The sequence below is a fragment of the Callorhinchus milii genome, unplaced genomic scaffold, assembly GCF_018977255.1.
Source record: "Callorhinchus milii isolate IMCB2004 unplaced genomic scaffold, IMCB_Cmil_1.0 Scaffold2, whole genome shotgun sequence".
Classification (NCBI taxonomy): domain Eukaryota; kingdom Metazoa; phylum Chordata; class Chondrichthyes; order Chimaeriformes; family Callorhinchidae; genus Callorhinchus; species Callorhinchus milii.
In genome coordinates, this window is record NW_024704743.1 from 70,218,742 (window position 1) to 70,241,322 (window position 22,581).

General features: G+C 38.2%; 1 protein-coding gene across 8 annotated transcripts in view; it reads right to left on the bottom strand.

Moving 5' to 3' along the window:
* Window positions 1-22,581, bottom strand: part of tbc1d5 (TBC1 domain family, member 5) — a 222,593-nt gene that overhangs the window by 195,618 nt on the left and 4,394 nt on the right. The window contains exon 2 of one of the 8 annotated variants that reach the window (XM_042346853.1): window positions 2,422-2,510. The exons of the other annotated variants lie outside the window; for them this stretch is intronic. The gene's annotated coding sequence lies outside the window, so the exon portion shown is untranslated. The remainder of the gene's footprint in view (window positions 1-2,421; window positions 2,511-22,581) is intronic. 8 annotated transcript variants of the gene reach the window in all.

Genomic DNA, 22,581 nt, shown 5'->3' on the forward strand with positions numbered 1-22,581 from the left:
AAGAAATAAGGGCTAGTTTAAATATCACTCACAGCTTTAAGAATTCAGTATTAAATTGCATTGAGTATAATTGCGATGCAAAATTAACAATTTAAGAATACTTTTAATGGCATTATAACAGCAATAATTTGAATTTTAATACATATGGACTCCACCAAATAATGTTGTATGTAACTACTTGGTGATTGTTGGCTTGCATGGATTCTGGTCGCTATAAAGTTTAAAAAATTGCTCATTCATTTCATAGCTGTTTGTGGGACATTGCTATGTGCAAATTTGCTTTTGCCTACAAAATAGTCACTACACGTCAGAGTAAAAATCCTGTGAAGAGCTTTGAGATTTCTCAATGAGGGGTTCTATCAAATGCAAGGATGATTATATGCTGACATACAATTCTATATACTGAACAGTATTCTAGGTGTGAATATGTGTGAATATGTGAAATCAGTCTGGCTCAAGTTCATCCTGTTAATACTGTAGACTCAAATTCTCACAAAAATGGAACCAGAGGGCAGAAGCTGGTGCATTTCAGTGAAACATTTAGATGCTGAAAGGAAATCAGGAATCCTATTGTATAATCTTGGGTTTGCAGAAAGGCTTTCCGTGTGTGCAGGTGAATAGAAAGATGGAAGTTTCCCAATATGTCCATTTTATAAAGGCCAACTGAAATTTTAAACTAATCTTATTTCAGCAATGGGTCATTCTTGGTTTAGCTCAATAGCAACCATCAAAGTACATACTTAATTTTTGACGGAATCTAGCATCAAATATGCCAGAACAGTACAATAAACCTCATCTGGTTGAATCTGTACCGAATGCAAACTGATCTGAGAGAGCTTCATCTTCTTGAAAGTTTGCCTGTGGTTGGTCAATTCCCTCAGGAGAATGAGTAGTTTGGATGGATTACATGACAGAGCAAACTATATAGCAAACTGTATGGAAGAAATGGACTTGATGACTGAATGGCCTTTTCTCAGAGCATACTTTTCCTCTTATCACCTGCTGCACTGACCTGCTTGAGATCAATACTAGCAAGTTCCACATGGCAGACTTGGACAACTACAACTCCACAGAAAGCTTCTACTGATCTTTGTTCATTCTGCTTTGAAACCTAGAAACAATGTTACAACAACTACCTTATTATTCTGTACAGCTAACCCTGAAACACTAAGCAAGACTGATTTCTGACAAGAGACTATAGAAATGTGCAGGGTATTCCAAATTTGTCTGTACTGCTTTTTCATTTTATACAATTTCAATTAAAGCTTGCAGAGCACTTGCTCCACTGCCGAACATCAAATATGATATAAGTATATGCTGAAAAACGTAAAACACACATTTAATACTTTCTGAATACAGAAAAAAAAACTGGTTTAATCCGATAATGCTCTAAATTATAGGATGTGCGGCACTTATTGAACAGAAACAGGTAAAAAAGCAGAGTAAAATGCAAAATCTTACAAAATTATTTTTGATACAAGAATTCTAAGAAACTTGTCTTTAACAATCACAAAACAAGCTGCATTCTAAGTACCAAAGGATACAATGGGGATATCTAGCAGGTGCTGCAGTTTATCACAAAACCGTCTAAAATAATTGGAAGTGACAACCAGCAGCACCACAAATGATTTATTAGTCTTTCACTCAGCTTCTCAGCTTCCTCGGGGCCAGAATAAATAATTTACTGAGTCAGTGTCTTCAAATCATTAATTCTTCTCTATGTATCCAAAATGCATTAAACTCTGGTGGGTATTTCACAGCATTAAAAATACAATACAAAGGAGTTTTTTTTTCATTTAACTGTATCTAAAGGTTAAGTAGTCACACCAAATGCACAGCATCTCCCATACTATATCCTATCAATATAATAATTTAGCCACCTGGAAAGCTGCCAACTTTGTTGTCACTGGTGATGCTGAGGAGAATATGGGCTGCTGTTCCTGATTAGGTCTTAAATAATTCTGCACCAAAAGCTGTGGAAACAGTGCAATTAGCAGAGCTAATGCTCTCAAATGCTTAAAAACCTGCATTAAAGAAAAAAGCTCAGAATGCAAGATGCACCTTCCCACTTTCTATTTTAATCTTTCTTATATTCCACCTGAGAAAAAAATTATACTTCAATTTTTTTCAAAAAAGTTACAAATGAGCAGAGATTAATCAAGTAAGGCAATTCAATGTCAGTAATTCTGGCTCAATTTTCCTGCATTTTTGAATTTCAGATAATCTGTTTAATGATTTTGCATAAAAACCACAAACTAGGTTAAAATATTTGCGGTATACAACAACAATAAAATTACATTTGTATTGCGTCTTTCACGTCGGGAGGACGTCCCAAGTACATATGGACAATGTCTACCTACAACAACTCAGATATATATAGCGCCCTCCACGCGGGGGAGTATCTTAGAGTGCTGAACCTACCTACTACTATATGTTTAAATTCTGAACTGAAATCACCGAGCCAGAACACAGGACTGGAACTTAACTTGGTCTTTGCAGTACTTTCTTGGCTAGAAAAAATAAATTGATAATTTGTAAAATCACAGCAATACAATGGCTTCATATCAATATCACCACTGTTTTCCTACATCAATCCTAAGTACTGTAATTGTGTGAAACTAATCTAATCATATTTGCCCAGCAAAAATATTTTTTTTGCAGTACTCATTTTTTGTCATTAGATGCCTCCAGTAACACTTAAATATGAGTTGGAAACATTCAGTTAAACAAGTCCTGTGCTGGCACCCCATATTTGCATTTTAAAGTGAATTATGTAGCTCAAACGTAGATTGCGCAAATTGGTTCGAACATTCTTTTTAAAAATAATTGAATGAATATTTAGGAAATGGATTGCATTTAAGAAGTTAACCAGTTTCCAATGAAGATTTTGATCTCGTCTTTAAGCAGTTGAATAATCAACTGTAAATGTAAACCCAAGCTAGATTCTTTGACACCTTTAAGAGTTCCTTCAAATTATTTTCAAAATAACATTACAATACTTCATAATTTTATATCAGTGGATATAGATTTTGAGGTAGAGATATTAACTAAAAGTATTTCAAAACAGTATATACAATACATAACAAGATATCCCGTAGAAAAATAATTGTCACAGAGGGATAATACATAAAAGCAAAAATCAGTATAAAAAAAAACACTATTACTAAAACTACTGATTTAGGAGATCAAATGCGATGTAACCGAGCCAAACAAAAAAAAAGAGGGAATGCTGACTTAGTGAGAAGAGAATAGTTGGAGGATTGTGAATGGAAAGATCAAAGTTTATAAAAGTCCAAACAAATAAGTAAAAATACAATTTAAACTGACTCAGTAAAACAGATTATTTGGTAGAACATACACTGAGTCATTATGTGCTTATCAAATAATAATCCATGCATTTTATATAGCCCCTTATGTTGTCGAGACGTTTCATAGCGTTTCACAGGATCTTACTGTGACTGTATTTATAGACAGTAAAATATTTGCGAAGTACGTTATGGAAATTACCAACTTTACAACATTCAAAGATAATATTTTGTTTGTTATAGTAATATAACAAAAGGATTGTCACTACACTTTACAGTATATCATGTGAAGTACATTATTTTGGGATGTCCTGCCAACTTGAAAGGCACTATATCAAATGCAAGGATTATTCTTATTATAATAACCATAAAAGATATGTTCAGCAGACAACCAAAGTTAAATGCTGTTCTATTTGTAGACCTTTAAATTAAATGTCATTTTCATGAGATACAAATATTGTTGTCGTAATGACTCTCGATCATTGAAGCTTTAGAAATTATTAGTAAAATGTATTTTTTAGATAAGAATAATGAGGCAAACTATTTGACAGAATATGTTTTATTATAAACAGTAAAGCTTTCCTTCATGTAATTATACCTATCTGCAAGTGAAACAAATAGTTTATTCACTATGAGTGCTTTAAAAAATGAATTGTTAATACACTTTTTTAAGCAAATTTGTTGCAATAAAAACAGTTTTAGATTAAGAATTTGATATAAAGTACCACTTTTCAAACATGTCCTTAGCTCAACAAATCCAACATTTAATAGCTTGGTTTATCATTTTCAAAGCAGATCAGTTTTTTCAAACAGTCTCCAACTACTTATACAATTGGCTGACAATATGGACAATAATTAATGTTGATATTTGCCCATTTTTTGAAAAAAATGTTAATGAGGTGCTTTTACAAACTAACATACAACTGAGTAATAATTAAAGATGTGTTTTATTAAATGTCTGTCAGTTCATTTTATTACTGTACTGCAGTTTCCAAAATTCAATACAAATAAAAAAATGTTTTTTTCCTGTGACGGCAGTAACAGAAACGTAGAAGCTCCACAGTAATCTGGATAGAAACCAAATGTCTATACAGTCCCATTGTATCAGAAAGCCAAATAATGCCGGGGGAGGAGAGGTGGAATAAGCGAGATAGGCAGGCAGACCTGCCCACTGCTTAAAAAAACAGAAAGATGTTGCCAAACACAACGCAAAAACAACAACAACAACAAGATTCCATTTATAGAGCGCCTTTCACGTCAGGAGGACGTCCCAAGGCGCTGCACAGTTGGGTCATGACCCGAGCAGGGGGGAAATGGTCAGGGTGAGGGGAGGGAAGGGAGGGAGAGAGGAGGGGGGAAATGGTCAGGGTGAGGGAGGAGGGAGGGAGCGAGGAGGAGGAGGAAGAGAGTCGAGAGGGGAGCTGAAGGCACGGTCAAAGAGAAAGGTTTTGAGACCGGCCTTGAAGGAGGAAAGGGAGGAAGCGGCGAAGGCACTGGGGGATGGAGTTCCAGAGCCTGGGGGCTGAGAGGCTGAAGGCCCGACCACCGATAGTAGGGCGGTTGGGGCGGGGGACGTGGAGCAGACCGGAGCCAGAGGAACGCAAATCAGCTCTCCCAAGCCAATGAAAACTGCTGTTTTACACTTTAGACCCGGCTTCCAATCTAACCCAAACTGATCAGGTTAAAGACCTGAGACTCCCAAATAAGTTAAACTTGGACAGTCTCAACCCATTTTCTAGCAGTAATATTTCTAGCAGTAACATATCTAGCAGTAAAAGCACAAACTGATCATAAGTTAGCACCATTAGTTTGTCAATCTCACTTAGAAAGGTGAATGGGATATTTTGCAGTTGTTGCTCTTACCCTGAATCTAATTCATGGCATAAATGACCATATGAATCTTTGTGACACTGGGTCCAAAAGTTAAAAACAGGGTCTACTTTGTAGATTCACATTGTCAGATTAAATCAACACGAAATTTACTCAACCTCCCTCTCGGNAAAAAAGATAAAATAGTATAGAACAAGTTGAGAAATGAGTATGTAGGATATATGCAAGCTTGTCCAAGGGCATAAGATCAAATACTATTCTCAGCCACTGTTCCACTTCTGGCAGGATTTCAGGGACTTCAAATTAAACAGAATGGTTTTAGCTGATATGAGGATAATATCCACCAATTCAAAAACATCTCCCAGGGAGTGTTTGCACGTAGCCCTAGGAGGTACTGAAGGATCTGCAGGGAACTGGATATGGATTAGATTTGAATAAAATCAAACCAACTTTCAGAATTCAGTTCCTAGGGCAATCCCAGAATAGATGAAAATAGGTCCCTACTCGCTTGCCACGTTTAGAGCACTGGGAATAGCAAGCAAGGTTCATCTTGTTCAACAAAACAGGTGTAACGTTGCATTGATGTATAATTTAAACTGGACGTCTTTTAAATTTATGCAAGTAGTGGTTTAATGAGCACCTAGCCAAACCTGTCACTAATCTTCCTCGACTGTTGGTACTCATGATATTTGTAGCAGAATAATTGTTAAGACACAGAATCAAGCAATAGGTACATGTCTCCTCTCCCTTCCCACGTGGGTTCCAAATCTCAGCAGAATTATTAGGTTGACACTGGAACCAAGGAATCAGAACTGAAATAAAGAGGCAACACACACAAATTGGACTGTAATAAGTCCATGATGCTCTCACGTACCACACAATACTGGTGAATGAGTGGCATAATCAAACACTGGAAAGCAGCATATTTTCATGCTTCATCAGGAGCAAAATGGGAGGAAAAAAGAAACAAAAATGTGATGATGTGTATATGAAATTAAAAAGGAACATTAAACTAAAGAAAACTTCCTGAGAAATTAATTGTAACATAAAACTGATCCATTAAGCAAAGATACTTACTAAGTAGTCTGAAAACTAAAGAATGGTAGTTGCATGTATGTTTGGAGTCATCTAAGTTAGCTAAGTCAAGTGAAACCAGAAACTTCTGGGTTCAAATTCCAGATCGTCAATACAATATATTGCACTGGACATCAGTCTTTGTTATACTATAAAATTATTAACACAAATTGGACATTGAAGAACATCCATCCACACCCATATACTCAGAAAGAATATAAACTAGGTCCATCTTGAACTTAATGTGAAGACAGTTTGGGGAACAGTTTTTATAGCAATTTCATAGCACTATATTCCTTTCCTACTAAAATCTGCAGGCTTTTAAAACCAAGCTTGGCATCATCAATTCACTACTTACTACTTGATTTATTTTCTCTGCTGCTGATGGTCTGAAGCAATGAGTCACTGTTTCCCAGCTTAGCTCTCCTCTCCCGCCACTTCCTATATGAACCCCTCCAATCTGGCTTCTGTGCTGCTTTGAGTAAGAGAGACAGCCTTAGTCAAACTTACAAATAACATTCTGGACATCTGTGACCAGGGGCCCTCTCTGTCTCCTCATCCTTTACGATCGCTCTGCCGTTTTTGACATTGCTGACCACTCTATTCTTCTTCACATCCTCCATCTCCACTTTCACGATTTGTCCTTGGCTGGTTTCGCTCTTACATTACCATCCTCGCCATTTTGTATCTGCTAACAGCTTCTCCTCACATCCTCATGCGTGCGTTCCTCAGGGCTCTTCCTTGGTCCTTTCCTCTTTCATATTTACATGCTCCCGTTTGGTGATATCATTCCTTCCACATGTATGCAGATGACACCCAACTCTATCTCTCTGCCTCCACCCTCAACCCCAGGACCCCTGCTGTACTGACAGAATGTCTGTCAGACATCAAGGCCTGAATAACAGCCAACTTTCTCCAATTGAATGTCAAGAAGATGGCTCTCCTGCTTGGCTCCCCTCAATGCCTCCTCACCTTAGGCACTAATAGGATCACTAATCGTGGAGCACTCTCCACCTTACTGAGCCGTACGGAACCTCTGCGTGTTTTGTTCCGACTTTCAACTGTCCCTACATCCGTGTCTTGACCTGTTCAGCTTTCTCCCAGCTCTGCAACATTGCACACCTCCACCACTACCTCTCCCCTCAGGCTGCCGGGACCCTCATCCATGCTTTCAGCATATCCAGGTTTAACTGTACTAACTCCCTGCTCGATGGACTTCCCAACTCTTCCTTTCACAAACGATAGCTTATTCATAATTCTGCAGCTTGTTTCCTCTTCTGCACCAGGCTCGTGAGCCTTCAGCCTTTCCGCCCCCACACTCTGGAACTCTATGCAAGGGTCTCTCCTCCTAGCCCCCTCCCTTACCTCCTTCCAGGCCCATCTCAAAACCTTCCTCTTTGACTGTGCCTTCTGTCATCATCCCACCCCCATTGCCCTCCTCCATCCCTCCTGATCTCAATGCCCAGCTCAAGTTCTAACCCTTGACTGTCCAGCGCCTTGGGATGACCTCCCAATGTTAAAGGCACTATATAAATGCAATTTGTTATTGTGTCCAGTACTATAAACCTTGATCCTTCGTTCAAGTCTCTCAGTTAAAAGAATGGTAATTTTTGCATCACATTAGGAAAAAGTAGTGAAACATCAGTGCCTGAAGTTTACTGACTCACCTACTAAGAGTTTTGTTCAATTTGTCGATAGTTTCAAATATTATAAAAATTAAAATCGCCAGAATATAAACATGTAATTTATGAGTTAAATTTGCGTAAAAACAGAACTGAGTTTCACCGTCATGTATTTTCAGGAAATAAAACCTAAAATGATGATCCCCAACAGAACTCTCTTGAGAATAAAGAGTTAGCTTCCATATGTGTTTCAGATTACATACAAATCTTCACTCCAAAGTTTTTAGGTTAGATTTAAAATCAGATAAAGACCGAGGGGTAGAGAGAGGGAGCTCCAGAGGACGAAAGTTCCAGAGAATCTGGCATAGTTGCTGAAGGCTTGGCCACCAATGGTGAGGGGAGTATAGTGGAGGTAGAAGTATAGTGGAGAGGAGTAGAAAAGTGTGAAAGGAGTTCACAAAAATAAAACAGGTGCTAAGTATGAGGACCTAGGATTAGGATGTAATTCTGTTGGGAGACAATGCAGCCTGGCGAGGATGAGAGAGATGAGTATGCGAATTTGGTGGCTGAGGATGGAAGCAGGGAAGCTTTGTATGAGCTGGAGCTTGTGGATAGCCGAATTGGGCAGACAAGCATAACTTGGGAGACTGGTGAGGAGTGGGTTTTAGAAGTCAAATCAGAAGGTAACAAAGGTGTGAAAGAGTTTGGGCGGAATTTTGTGTGAAATACGGATGAAGCTGGGCAATGTGCCGAAGGTAATGAACAGCTATCGATAAATAAGTGTATCTATAGCTGAGACCATAGCTTACCCCGAAGTGTTCCCATTCTGTTGTATTGGAAAAATTAAAAGAACTCTGAACCATGAAAACCTAACCAGAACACCAATCTAAACATCAATCCATTTATACCAGTGAAGTAGAACTTTATTTTAAACAAATAATCAAGATTAGCACAAGTGATAGAAAATACTATGACCAATCTACTGGCTGAGAATGATTAAAATTCATAGCTTTACTGCAGAATCATTCAAATGACATCTGGTAAACAGAATAACCAGCAATGAGAAAGACTGTAAATCTCTCATGTATTATAGCTGCAGACGTAAGAAGCAGCTCACAACCTGGCTGACTTTTATGTAAAAATTCAGGTGGGATTTTCTCTCATGGCTGAAAGTAAACAAATTTTAAAAGATAGATTTTAGGATGCTATCCTTGAGGAACGATTTTAGTTAAAGTTGTACTCATATTTGTGTTCTGGATTTTGAGAGTTAAAAGTTAAGAAAACAAAATTCCTTCAGTATATAGCAATCTTTCCATACAGTTTTCTCCAATACATTGATAACAGTTCTAGTTTCCACTTATTATTGAAAACCTCCATATTTTGTTTGGAATGCTGGCACCACGATTTCTGCAATCACTGGCACGCATTTCAACTCCATTATGCATTACTGTCTTCTCGTAAATAATGGAAAATATGTCAACAAAAACATATCAAAATCCATTACTGTTGTAAAATGCTCTTGTTTTAATAAATCAACCATGCATTTAAAGGAACTATGATATAAATTGTGAAACAAAGCCACATCCATCACTAAAAGGAAGTGTTTTTCAGTACATAATGTATGAGCTTATTGTCACGGCATCTGTTGGCTGTATAATGCATTTTCGCAAACAATTTCTGGGTGTGCTTTTTACGCTGGAGAATACTTAAGAATGGACTTAGTTTTCCAGTCTATCTGACCATACAAGTTTCAAGATTTATTGCCTTCCAATGTTTTATTTTTGGATAAAGCATTGCATCGTTTTATTGCCATGCATTCTGTGCATAGTAATTGCTTCATTGTGGGTTCTGGATGAAGGCTTCTTTCTTTAAAAAGGAAATCTACTGTATTTAGTAAGATTACATTACATTCTAATATGGTTTTCTTCACTAAGAACTCTTTGTGTTCCCTTGTTTTTCTTTTTTCACAGGTACTGCAGCATTGAAGATGTTTTTCACTATGGTTTAATTTAGTGAGATACAAAAGAGATTCAGTTAGATTTGTGAGATAATATACATGTGGCAAATTTGAAAATGTGTAGGCTAAATACAGTTTCTTTCTACTATGGAAGTTAAAACAGGAACCTGATATGTTTTACTATTCAATACTTTACAATCACAGGCTGAGTAAAGTGAGCAAGTATAAACCTAGATTTCAGGTTCATGTGACTCCAAGTTTGGATGTGGAGCCAGCAAGGAATGGGGTGATAGGCTCGTGGAATCTAGTATGGGAAAGAGTATAAGCTGCAGTGTGCTGGATAGTTTGTAGCTTGTGGAGGGAAGAGCTGGGAAGTCCGGTGAGCAGAGAGTTGACCAAGTCTACTCTGCCACATAAGCGCTACCCTACATGAGGGGTGTTATATAAATGCAAACTGTAGTCTAGCCTGGATGTGATGAATGAATGGATAAGGATCTTGGCGACTCAGCAGACAATTCTCTTCATCCCATGGATGCAACATTCATTTGGAAACAGAATATTTCCTAAAGTGCTTGAGGAGCCCAGATACAAACTGTAATGCAATGGATATTGTGAAGGTTTGGAGCTTTTTCTAAGTCTGCGATTTTAACTCTTGGTAAATGGACATTGTACTTGCATGTTATATGTTAATGGCTAAGATATCTTTGTTAAATAAATCTATTTCCAGTTCAATTGCTTTGGGCCTGTGTCATTTAAGTAATACTAACTGCTTTCCAAAAGAAATAGAGCTATTTGATAGCCAATATTCTATCTTAGAATTTATTAACAATCTTTGTTGGACTATGGCAATGCTAAAGACTCAGTGAAATTATTTCCCGACGCAACAATTGATGACAATTCAACACTCTTATAATTTTGTAGCACCTCACAATAAAGCAAAATACCTCAACAAATTGACTTGCGTTACATATACAAAACATTTAAATATTGACATACAGGATATACTCCATATTTTCAAATAAGCAAACTAAACTAACAGTTACAGTATATCACTACATAATAATAATAATCCTTGCATTTGATATAGCGCTTTTCACATCGGGCGGACGTCCCAAAGCGCTTCACAGAACACACTGTAAAGTGAATTGACTGTATATTTGTGGGCGAACGCAAACATGTCAACTATTACAGTATATAATAGTGCTTTCATTTGATATAGTGCTTTATCACTTTGTCACACCGTCTCAAAGCACTTTACAGGATATACTGCAAAGTGGTTTGATGAAAAGTGGTAACCCATTGCGCACAGCAATGTCTCACAAATAGCTATGAAATGAATGACCATTTTTTTTATTTGGGGAATTGGTGGGCAGGACAGTGGGAGATACTTTTTTCCCTTTTCGAATAGTGCTGTAGGAATAAAGTGGGACCCAAAGAAAATTGGTGGTGAAGTTTGAAAGTGGATTTGAGAAAATTATCCTTACTGTAGATCCTTTCATGCCAGGACAATATCTTAAACTGCTTCACAGAATATACTGTACATACAACTGTGTATTTTGTAGGTGAACACAAGAACCAATGTGCACACAGCAATGTCCCCAAACACCCATGCAGTGAATGACGAATTTCATTTGGAGTATTTGTTGGCCAGGACACTGGCAGAAATATTCTTTCTCTTTTTGAATAGTGCCAAGGGATCTTTAATGTCCACTGAACAGGCAAACGGTACCTTGGTTTAACTTCTCATTTGAAGGACAGCACCTGTGACAATGCAGCACACCCTAGCACTGCATTGGAGTGTCAACATAGGCAATATGGGTTCCAAGTCCCGAGGTGGGGCTTGAACCCACAATCTTTTGACTCAAGAGACGAAAGTGCTACCAACTGAGTCAGACTGACACATCACAAGGTTACTCTGTTAGAAATAGAATCAATTCTTCAACTGATAACATATCTTTGAAATAAAATGCACGATCAATGTTAACAGATTGATGCCTCATTTTACGGTTATAAAGAGTGCTTATCTTACTGTCTGAGGTTATCCATTCCAAATAGTATAAAAGAATGTCATTTGAAGGAAAGTCTGTCAGTATAGTAATACTATTTCTAGTGTAGGCACAAAAAATAATCTGTTTTCCAAATAAATTAACTGCAAATAAATCAGTTTTCAAAAATGAAGAGAACCAAAAGTAAGTAATTTGCTAAGAAAATATTTGTGTAGTTAATTGTTACATCTGGTTTTCATTTACCCTAGATAATACTGCAATTGCTCTTTTTTGTAACTGTGCACTTCTACTAAACATTATACTACTGAGATAACTACTAAACAGTTTGATCAAGCAGACTTTTTGTAACCAACCATTATGTATTATCATTACATCTGCTAAATCACATATTGAACCAGAAAGTCACAGTAATACAGCATTACTGACATCAAACTTAAAAAAAATTAGGGAAAGAAACACCATCATACTAACGAGCAGGATTAAACACCACTCACATTCAAACTGAAGTATCAAAGAGCAGATATTCCAAAAGGTGGAACAAAAATGCACTTAATATTGTACAATATTAACGAAGGTTTACTACTTACTTTTCCTAATTTCCTTCTAGGCGAGAGTCAATAGATCCTTGAATTCTGTTAAATTACTATTACATATTCAAAAACTTTTATAAAATCTCTATGAAAGTGATAATGACATTTAGTAAGTCTTAGATATCCTTCTGAATAATGTTTTTCTTCCATGATTATATGCTGTGCTATAAGTAAATAAATACAAGCAACCAACATTACATTTGTATAGCGACTTTCACGTTGGGAGGACGTCCCAAGGTGCTGTACAGACAGAGGTTCAGACCTGAGCTGGGGTCAGGATCGGGGAGGGTGGAGGGCTGGGGGGAAGCAGGGAGATCAAAAGCACAGTCAAAGAGGAGGGTCTTGAGATGGGTCGAAGGAGAAGGGACTGTGGGATGGAGTTCCAGAGGGTGGGGGCTGAGTGGCAGAAGGCCCGCCTGACAATAGTGGGACGAACAAGGCGGGAGACGTGAAGCAGGCCGGAGCCGGCTGAGCAGAGGGAGCAGGCAGAATGTTTTTTCACACAGCAAATTGTTCGGATCTGGAATGCATTGCCTGAAAGGGTGGGGAAAGCCGATTCAATAACAACTTTTCAGAGAGAAGCAGATAATTATGTGGGGAACACAAGTTTGCAGGGCTACGGCCAGAGAGCGAGGGAGTGGAATTGATTTGGATAGCTCTTTTCAAAGAGCCAGCACACACACGATGGGCCGAATGGTCTTCTTCTGTGCTGTATAATTCTATGATTCTATGACAAGACACTTTAGTATACAATTTACACTTTATAGGGCTTTTCACATCGGGAAGACGTCCCAAACCACTTGTGAACTTTGAACATATGAAATCCTGCTGTTGATATACAATGCAAAGTCAATTCATGAAATATTTGTTCAGGTCTTCAAAGAAAATTACTCTACATCTAGTTTCTCCAGAACTACCTCAGAAATGATAGGACAGTGAAAATGAAGACAATGAAATAAATGGATATGGAGAACATGAGAACAGATCATAAATTGTGCTGCTTAGTTTGCAGAATCACTTTATACTTATAGCGTGATACATAGAGCTATCACGGGATAGTCATCCAAGCCAAAGAGTTGATCAAAGACAGAAACATCAAAACAGCAGTCACAGTGCTGGCCTTTCATTACCCCTTTCAGACTTACAAGGAGCAAGCTCAAAAGATCAATGGCACTTGGAAAGTCTGATCTTACTCGGATGCAGTGCTATGATAATATTGTATAGCTTTATGCAAATGTATCTGGGTGTAGTAATTGAAGCAGGTTGGCCCTAAAATTAATCTATTCACCATACCGAGGAGCAATCTACTGTTCACAGCTCCAGGATGTTGCAATACAGAGGTTTGTAGGCAAAATCAGTGGACCCAACCCACAAAATAAATGTTAATTATTGTTTACATGCATTAACAATATATTATGAAGACCAAAGAGGTAGGATTCCCATTCTAACTCGAGCAGCCACATGGTGGCATATATATATATATATATATATATCCACATCATACATCTACACATGGAAATTCCAGTGATAGATTGCTGGAGTGGAATGCACACTCTCTCCCTGAAGGGAATCATCCTGCTTACCTAATTCCGGAAAGTATTAGGCGTAGGTTGGCAAGACCCAAAGTGTGCGTTTGGGTACCAGCTAAAACCGCGTAGCTTGCCTTTCATATTGCTGTCTGGCAAGCATTCTCGCTGCTTGTCCAGCTCGGACGACCCTACCTGTTTGGAATTTGTCTTGCAGGGTTCACAGAGATGCTTCCCAGCACCCAGTGATTGGTCTGCCCTTCCAAGTCCTGCTGCTGAGCCAGGCTGGACTGTGCTGTCATCAGCAGAGCCCTGGCATACTGCAGACCCGCCTGGCTCCGGACCTGGACTACCGAGATCACCTCAGAGGGCTGACTCGATTCCAACATTCTGTTGTCAAACATGTCACCTTGGAGCCAGTTGAGCTCCAAGGAGACCCGCTTACTCCCCCGCACCCACCGCCCCCACCCAGGAGGATTTAAATAAAGACTAAGACACTGGAAGAATGGTGCTGAACCTTAAAGGACCCAGTTATTTTCAACTCATCCTCTTCTCATTTTACAACCTCCCCCAAAATAACATCATATCTAAACATTCTCGGAATTATTCATTACATAATTTTAGATCAACAATTGATGTGATTATGGGTACAATAAATTTGACATAACTCCTTTCACGTCGGGAGGACATCTCAGTCCTAGATGGACAAAACACAAAATACTGCAGATGCTGGAAATTTTAGATGGGCTGGATGGATAATTTTCCAATTAGAAGTTTTGAGGCCTACTCAGAAAACAGAAATAACAAAGCACAGGTGATTTGATGTGTCAAGTCAGAACAGTATTACTTTATCCTGTGAAAGGCTGCAGATCAATTCTGCTGTAGTTTCCCTGCAGACAGTTTTGGCAGTTGCTGTGATCACAGCAAGACCTGAATGCATCATTATCTTGCCTGGCAGATATAAAGCAACTGAAGTGTAACACAAACATATATATTCTGCAGCTGGGTTAACTTCAAATTTCATGGTAATGCGTATGTTGAAGTTTTGATAGTAAATTAAATAATTACCCAGTCATTTAAGAAATTCTGGGTCTTGTCAATATATAAAAAAACACACCTGCAAATAACGTCCCAAGGTGAAGCATGTGGCAAATAAAGCTCAAGACAAATGAAAAGTTAGAATTGATCTTAGAAATGTCTTATCCAACTGGAAATTTACATATCAAATACTTTTTTTTAAAGCTCTAAACTCCTTTCAAAGGACAAGAGCAATAAATTAGACCTTGTGAATCACATACAATTTCAGGATCAAACATGAGTCTAAAAAGAAATAAGAGCAGGGAAAGGTCTAAGCTTCAAGTTGCATCCCATAAACCGAGATACTATCACAATATATTCTCAAAAATAGTAATATGCTATCATTCAGATCAGGGGTGGCCGATTTGGCTATTTCTGACATCGATGGACTAAGCCATTAACTGAGCAAGGATAAAATATCACAATAAAATCATCTTATTAAGTTATCCTAGCAGGGGAGAAATATTCTCCTTTCAAACCATGGTTCATAGGGATTGCCACTGCCAACAACTGCCAACAACTGCCAGCATCTTATTTGAATTCTGCACAATGTTGAGAAGATGTAGCAGCCAAGCTGAATGATGGTGAAGTAATCCTGTACAATGACATATGAAATTCACCACCTACGAAAGGCAAAAGGTGCTCTGAGACTTTTTTATGATTGATGGATTCCATGAATTTAATCTTGCTGGATGCTTGAGAGAATTGTTTACAATTGTTTAAGAACTGATGAAGAAGCTGAAGTCAAAGGAAAGCTACCTCTAATGAATTTCACAAACATTCTGGATGGTGTGATCAAGCCAAATGCATGTACAGTGCTTTGCATGGGTTTTATTCTCTTTACTTTAAGAGTTCAGCGATTTTAATGGATTCAGTTATTCCTGGTCCATGGAGACCATGCCTGGGACATAAACTAGACATTTGTTCAACTCCAAAGCTGTAACAGCCTTGGTGGGTCACAGAACATTCCTTAGAAAGTTGTTCTTCTGAAAAATAGAAATGTTAAGCACAAATGAAGGAACTAATCTTCCTCAAGTATCAGTCATAAAATCAATCACTTGCAAATTGCTAAAATTTGTCCTGCATTCGCAGATCCACCAAATAGATGAAAGACACTGAAAATTATTTTTCAGCCCATTTCAGTGCCTAGCCTTGAACTATTGAATTCTAGTCTTAAGGTCCTATACAATACAAATGTATTAAAATATATATAACATCTCAACTTTCTCAGATTATTTGCTTTACATGGGATCTTGAAACCTCTGCCAACATGTCAGCAGAAAGACCAGATGTTATTTGCCACATAGGCCTAAAAGCAATTGGACCACATCGATAAATCCACATCTAAAATGTTTAAGTGCGATCAGATCTTTCTGTTTCCAAAGCAATTATAGCTGTGTAACTTGCTATATAATGGGACTAAAATTCATTACATGAAGGTGCTGTGGGGCCTGTTAATCTACTTGTTATAGGCGGCTGTTTGTTATAATGAAGTTTGTCTGATCAGGAGTTGAATTTCTTTTGCCATGTTTACATTGAGTCCCTGTTGTAATTCAAGCTCAATACACAATTCTGCATATGTGGATTAAATGAAGCTACTGTTTATTGTTCTGGCTCTCAGTAGACTAGTTGCATGAGCATGGGTTTAAAAGATAAATTGTAAAGTAATGCATCTGTGTATGCAGCAATACATTTTCACCTTTTTTAATGAGCAATTGTAAAATGGCCTCTTAATGCCACTACAAAACAATTTACGTTAACCGCTTGGTGAAGGAGAATCTTCCAATAGATAATTTATAATAATAACGCAATTCTTACATTTGGTATGGAGATTTTCATGCAGGGAGGATGTCCCAAAATCACTTCACAGGATATATTGTAAAGTGCAGTGACTGTGTTTTGTGAATAAATAAGGCAGCCAATTTGTGTACAGCAATATAATAATAATTACATTTGATATAGCGCTTTTCACCTCTTCTAGACGTCTCAAAGCGCTTCTGTGAAAGCGCTTCACAGAATATGCTGTAAAGTGAATTGACTGTATATATTTGTGGATGAAACACGGCAGCCAATTGCGCACAGCAGTGTCCCATAAACAGTCATGAATTGAAAGTGACCAATTTATTATTGTTTTTGTTTTTTGGAGGGATTATTATTATTATTATCTCACAAACAGCCATAGAGTGAATAACCAATTTTACTTGAGGAATTGTTGGCCAGGACACCAGGAAAAACTCCTCTTTTGAATCGTGTTACAGGATCTTGAAACATCCACTTAAACAGGGAGGCAGGGCCTCCGTTAAATGTCTCATCCAAAATATATATTATATATATAGCTTTAGAAAGGAACGGTTTAGTAATTTTAAGGTAAATATGTGCATGCAAAGGCTTGGGCTTTAAAAGGTGATGTTAGTGTCTTGGAAGAAAATTTGACCTCTCTTTAAAAGCACAATTTGTTTATTGGTGCATTTTGCTCTATTACCAATCTTAACGCCAACTTTGGGAGGTAGGCCAGGACCTTGAACAAAAACAGCAAAGCATGCAAGCACTGTTGTCTAGCTGGATCCAGTAAAATAATACTTTAAATAGCTAGAAAAAATGCTTTAAAATAATTAAAATTTCCCCAAATAAATAGTAGTTTATAAACTCAGTGTAGAATCTAGTAACCACAACAAAAAGTCACATTAATAAGAGACAGCTGGTAAGCTTTCTCCCATGACTGAATTGTAGTCTTCTGGTTCATACAATAAATTTTAACACAGGAATTCAATACAAAAGTAGAGATGCACAGAAATCACAGTGCCTTAGTAAAATGTCAAAATTAAGATGTAAATAATTTAACATGAATAAGATGAATAATTGAGTAAATAAATAATTCACTAAATAATCAAATAATGAACTGCATAAATAATTCCCCAAAATAAACAAACAATAAGTCATTAAATAAACATTGAATAATCAAGTCAACATTGCATATAATTACATAGACTGTACAGCTCCAAAACAGGCCATTCGACTCAACTAGCCTGTGCCAGTGTTTATACTCATATTTATATAGTGTGTATATACCAATCCTAATCCCCTCTTCCTACCCCCTCTAATCCCTTCTATCTTGGTCCTTAGAACCAAATGGTTTGACCAAACTGAACACCATGCTTTAACTATTGCTAATATTTTTTGCATAACTTGTAATATTTACAAATTCAGAGAAAGAATAGTTTCTTTACAAAGTATATTCATCAAAATATTTTTGGTGAGGTTGACAGAAATTTGTGAAGTTCAGGATTACTATATTTCCTCTACACTAATTTAAGGAACTACTGCATATCAACATGCATTTATTCACTCATTATTATTTTATCGCAAATTCAATCAGCTTTAGCTCTCAAACACCAAAGAAAATCTCAAGCATCATGACAAACAGGAGGGGAATGAAGAAAACCAATCTCACTCCTCTTGAGTTACAACCCCATTCTCTTGGCTAGTAATCATTGAAAAAATAATGGCAGACATGGACAATTCATTGACCAGATGGATGCTGCCACTGTCCCACATAGGCTAGCAATACCCCGTGGAGGCAACGGGTGAAACTAAGAGAATGGTTAACCTAATCTAGCTGCCCCTGCAATGGCTTAACAGGTGCAACAACTTACATTTATTTAACGGTCTTAATGCAGGATAGCACCTCAGAGCACTAAACAATGGCGTAGTTCAACACAAAGCCAGGAAGGAAGCGGAGGTGATCGTAGGTACGATCGAAAAGGAAAGTCTTCAGGTGCGATCTGAAGATAGGAAAGAGGGGCCAAGGTGGAGGGACAACCACTGGCGAAAGTGAAACTGAGCCATAAAGAGCTGAAGGTCCCATGTTCGATCTGTGCTGATATGTGATGATTAGCTGAACTCAACCAAGACAGCAATGAGTCCCAATAATTGACCGAATATCAGCCATGACTCATCCTTCTAATTTCTATCCAGTAAATTCTTCCTGGAAAATGCATGTATGTAGACATCGGATGAGAGCAGAATCAGGTTTTGCTGCAGTGTTCCTCTGCTTGCATACTTGGCAGCATTGACTGTCGGGGAACATATAGTATGACGAATATCTGCTTAAATGATACAGTATCATAAAACAGTACACCAGAATGAATCAGCGCAGTGAAGCACTAAAGAGAAAATTAGAGGGCTGGGAGAAACCCACTGCAGGAAATATTGAAACTGAACATCTAACTTTGTAGATTAAGATAAATAAGTTTTTTTGTATATATGTATAAAAGAATAATTGTATCTTTAAGATAAGAGGATACACATTTAATTTGAATGATAATTTCTTTAACAGAGAGGAATTAACAGCTAGAAAGCGTTACTTACCTTGCCTGTCTGTGATCCCGAGCTCTGTATGGACTCTTACTAATCATGCCATCACATGTTATACCCTCATCCATTTACCTTGGTTACAATTCTCAGGGTTATCAAAACTATCACCTATCAGAACATTAGAAGAGCAATATTTATCTGTGGTTTGTAGAGTTATCCTTGCTGAATGTACCCTCAATGAGTTAAAAACTACTCATACTGATTCTTCTGTGTACTAGATTTTACATGATCACGTTTCATTGCCAAATTATTTTCGGAAAACCAGATAAGTATGATGATAGAAGTTTATAGAGTAAATAAATTTACTAAGCTTATTGGTGTTAGCTCATCTCAGTTGGTCGGAATTTCACCTCTGGATCAGAAGGTTTTGAGTTCAAGCTCCATGTCGGGACCATGAGCTCATGGTCTCCAATGCAATGCTCAGTAAATAAAGTCTTGTCTGCCTGTTCAAGTGGATATTAAAAGATTCCATGATACTGCTCAAAAATGGAGGGATACTTTCCCTGGTGTTCTGACCAACAATCCTCTCATCAAAATTGGTCACTCACTTCAAGGTTGTTTGTGGGACACTGCTGCGGTCATACTCACTGTACTGTCCCATTCAAATACAGTAAACCATATAATTTGTCACTCAATGGGAAAATGGCTCAGTGACGAATTATTAGATATGGAGTTACACATAGGTCCTCCAGCCACGAGGGCACTCTTAGCATGTGCACCCAACCTCCAGTGAGTGACTGCGCAGACGGTCGGCAGAGCCTGGGCGCTCAGCAGTGGTTGAGCACGTGCTCATTGCAGAGGTGTCTGGTCTATTGGATGGCCACATCATGGCCTACCATCCCACTTCCTATCCTATGACAGGAATAGGGCAAGAGGCCACACCACAGCCATCCAATAGACCAGAGGCCTCTGTGATAGGATAGGTCGGGCCCTCTGATGGACCAGAAGCCTACACAACAGGATAGGGCAGGAGGCCATGGCATGGCTTTCCAGTCGACCAGAGGCCTCTGCGATGCATCTGAAGAAGTGCACCCAACCTCTGCCGTGCAGTAGCACCAGTCACAGGCACTCGCTGAGGGTGGGAGCGCATGCTCAGATGCACAGATGCCCTGTGGCCTCCTGCCCTATCCTGTGACTGGAGCAGGTGTTTGGCAGCCCTCCAATAGACCAGAGGCCTTTCCGATGCATCTGAGCACCCGCATCTACAGATAGGATGGGAGGCACCTGCAATGCAAAACGCCATCTTATAGAATGTGTTATTTGATTAATTTTACATTGCAAGTACTTTCAAGAATTTCTAGAATGCAGCAAGTTGCGTGGTAAGCAGAGTGACAAGTAAAGCAATGTTCTCTATCAATATTTTGCATGGGAAGCGGCCGGGATATTGATGGCATGACAACTTAAGTGATAGTAACGAGTTAAGACAGAGCTGAGTTATCTGAGGTTTACTGTAACGTTACAGAATATTTGTGAAGCCTCACCCCAACCTACCCCTACGACTGCCTTAAAACCTATCAATACATCATTTCTCAACAGCTATTTTACTGGGGAAATTTTCCTCCTCCTCCCAAAAAATGTCACTCCTTTTTCTTTCCTGGGTTAAGATTTACCTGTACCCTATGGTCCTTCACCTAAATGGCTATTATCCGGATGTAAGCCTTGATAGTAAGTTCTAGCAGATTATCCAACTGTGGGAAACAAATATGACAGCCAAACCCAATGAAGTTTTCACCCAACATCCAAACCTGCTCATCTTCCAGCAAGGGTCTCTGAAGCCTGTCAGCAGTATCTCACAGGGAACCGGCTACACTTTATATCAATGGCTATTTGATTTGAAAGTTATCAGAATTCAGACTGAATCAACCTGTACAGAAGAGCAATACTTTTGGATGGAAAGGGACTGCAGAACAAGAGGACAAACGTTTAGGGCTGCAAAAGGCAATTTCACGACAGAAACAGAAAATATTTATTTAGCTAGAATAATTAATGACTGGAACCAGTTACCAGGAAGTTTGGTTTAAGTGGGGTAAAATATAGAACTGCTGGCACTGTAATATGGGTGGAAGAGAGTTATGTCTGCCACTGTGAATGATCCCGGGAGATATGCAAGACCTGACACTGTTCGGCACAGTCACAACTGCTCGTGAAAGAAGTATTTTATTAATACTGATCATTCATTGTACTTTGTGTGATGACCTGAAATCTACAATGGCACAATCACAGCAGTACAGATGTAGGGCTCTGTATTGTACAGATGCGGACAAGATGATGGGCAGACATGCTTCATCTTGTTCTTCTAAACTCTCAAGGATGATGGATGATTTTAAAATAATCACACTTAACATTTCTTCATACTGTAGTTTTCTTGGGAGTTTATCCCAGAATTCATCCTTTGTATAGAATTTATAGCCTTCTGTACACATAAACAAAATGAAAACATAATTCTGTGCAAGATCTAACAGAGTGACAGTACCACCTATTTGAACTAACATTCTATTTTCCCTACATTGAGCTGTAAATGTTATTTACCCCAATAATTAGAAACATAGAAACAGAGGTCGGCCATTCAGCCCCTCAAGCCTATTCCACCATTCTATAAGATCACGGCTGATCTGTACCTCGACTTGTTACCCGCCCCGTGCCCATATCCCTTAATACCCTGACCCAACAAACAGCTATCTACCCCCATCTTGAAAATGTGAATGGATCCAGCATCCACAGCCTTTTGGGGGAGAAAGTTCCAGATTTCCACTACCCTTTGGGTGAAAAACTGCCTCATAATTTCACTCCTGAATGGCCTGGCTTTGATTTTAAGATTATAGGCCCTTGTTCTGGATTCCCCACCAGAGGAAATAGTTTCTCTGAATTACACAATCGCTCAACTGGTGCATGACGGTTATCCAGTAATTTACTTGGATTATCTGAAGCCATTTAATAAAATTATACACATGAAAGTTTTAAAGAAAGTTATAGATAATAGAATTGACAGTAAATTAGACATTCAGATTCAAAACCCTACATTAGTGAATAGGAAGGTGATGAGAAATGCGTAAAGGTCAGGTGGAATAATAAGAGATAGCCTGTACATTTTCATAGAGGGTTTGCTTTCAGTTCTCAGCTGTTCATACAAGAAGAAGAATTTAAAGATTTAAAATTATAATGATACCAAACTGTGGACTGGCACTGATGCAACAATAAATTGTACTGAATAAGACTTGAA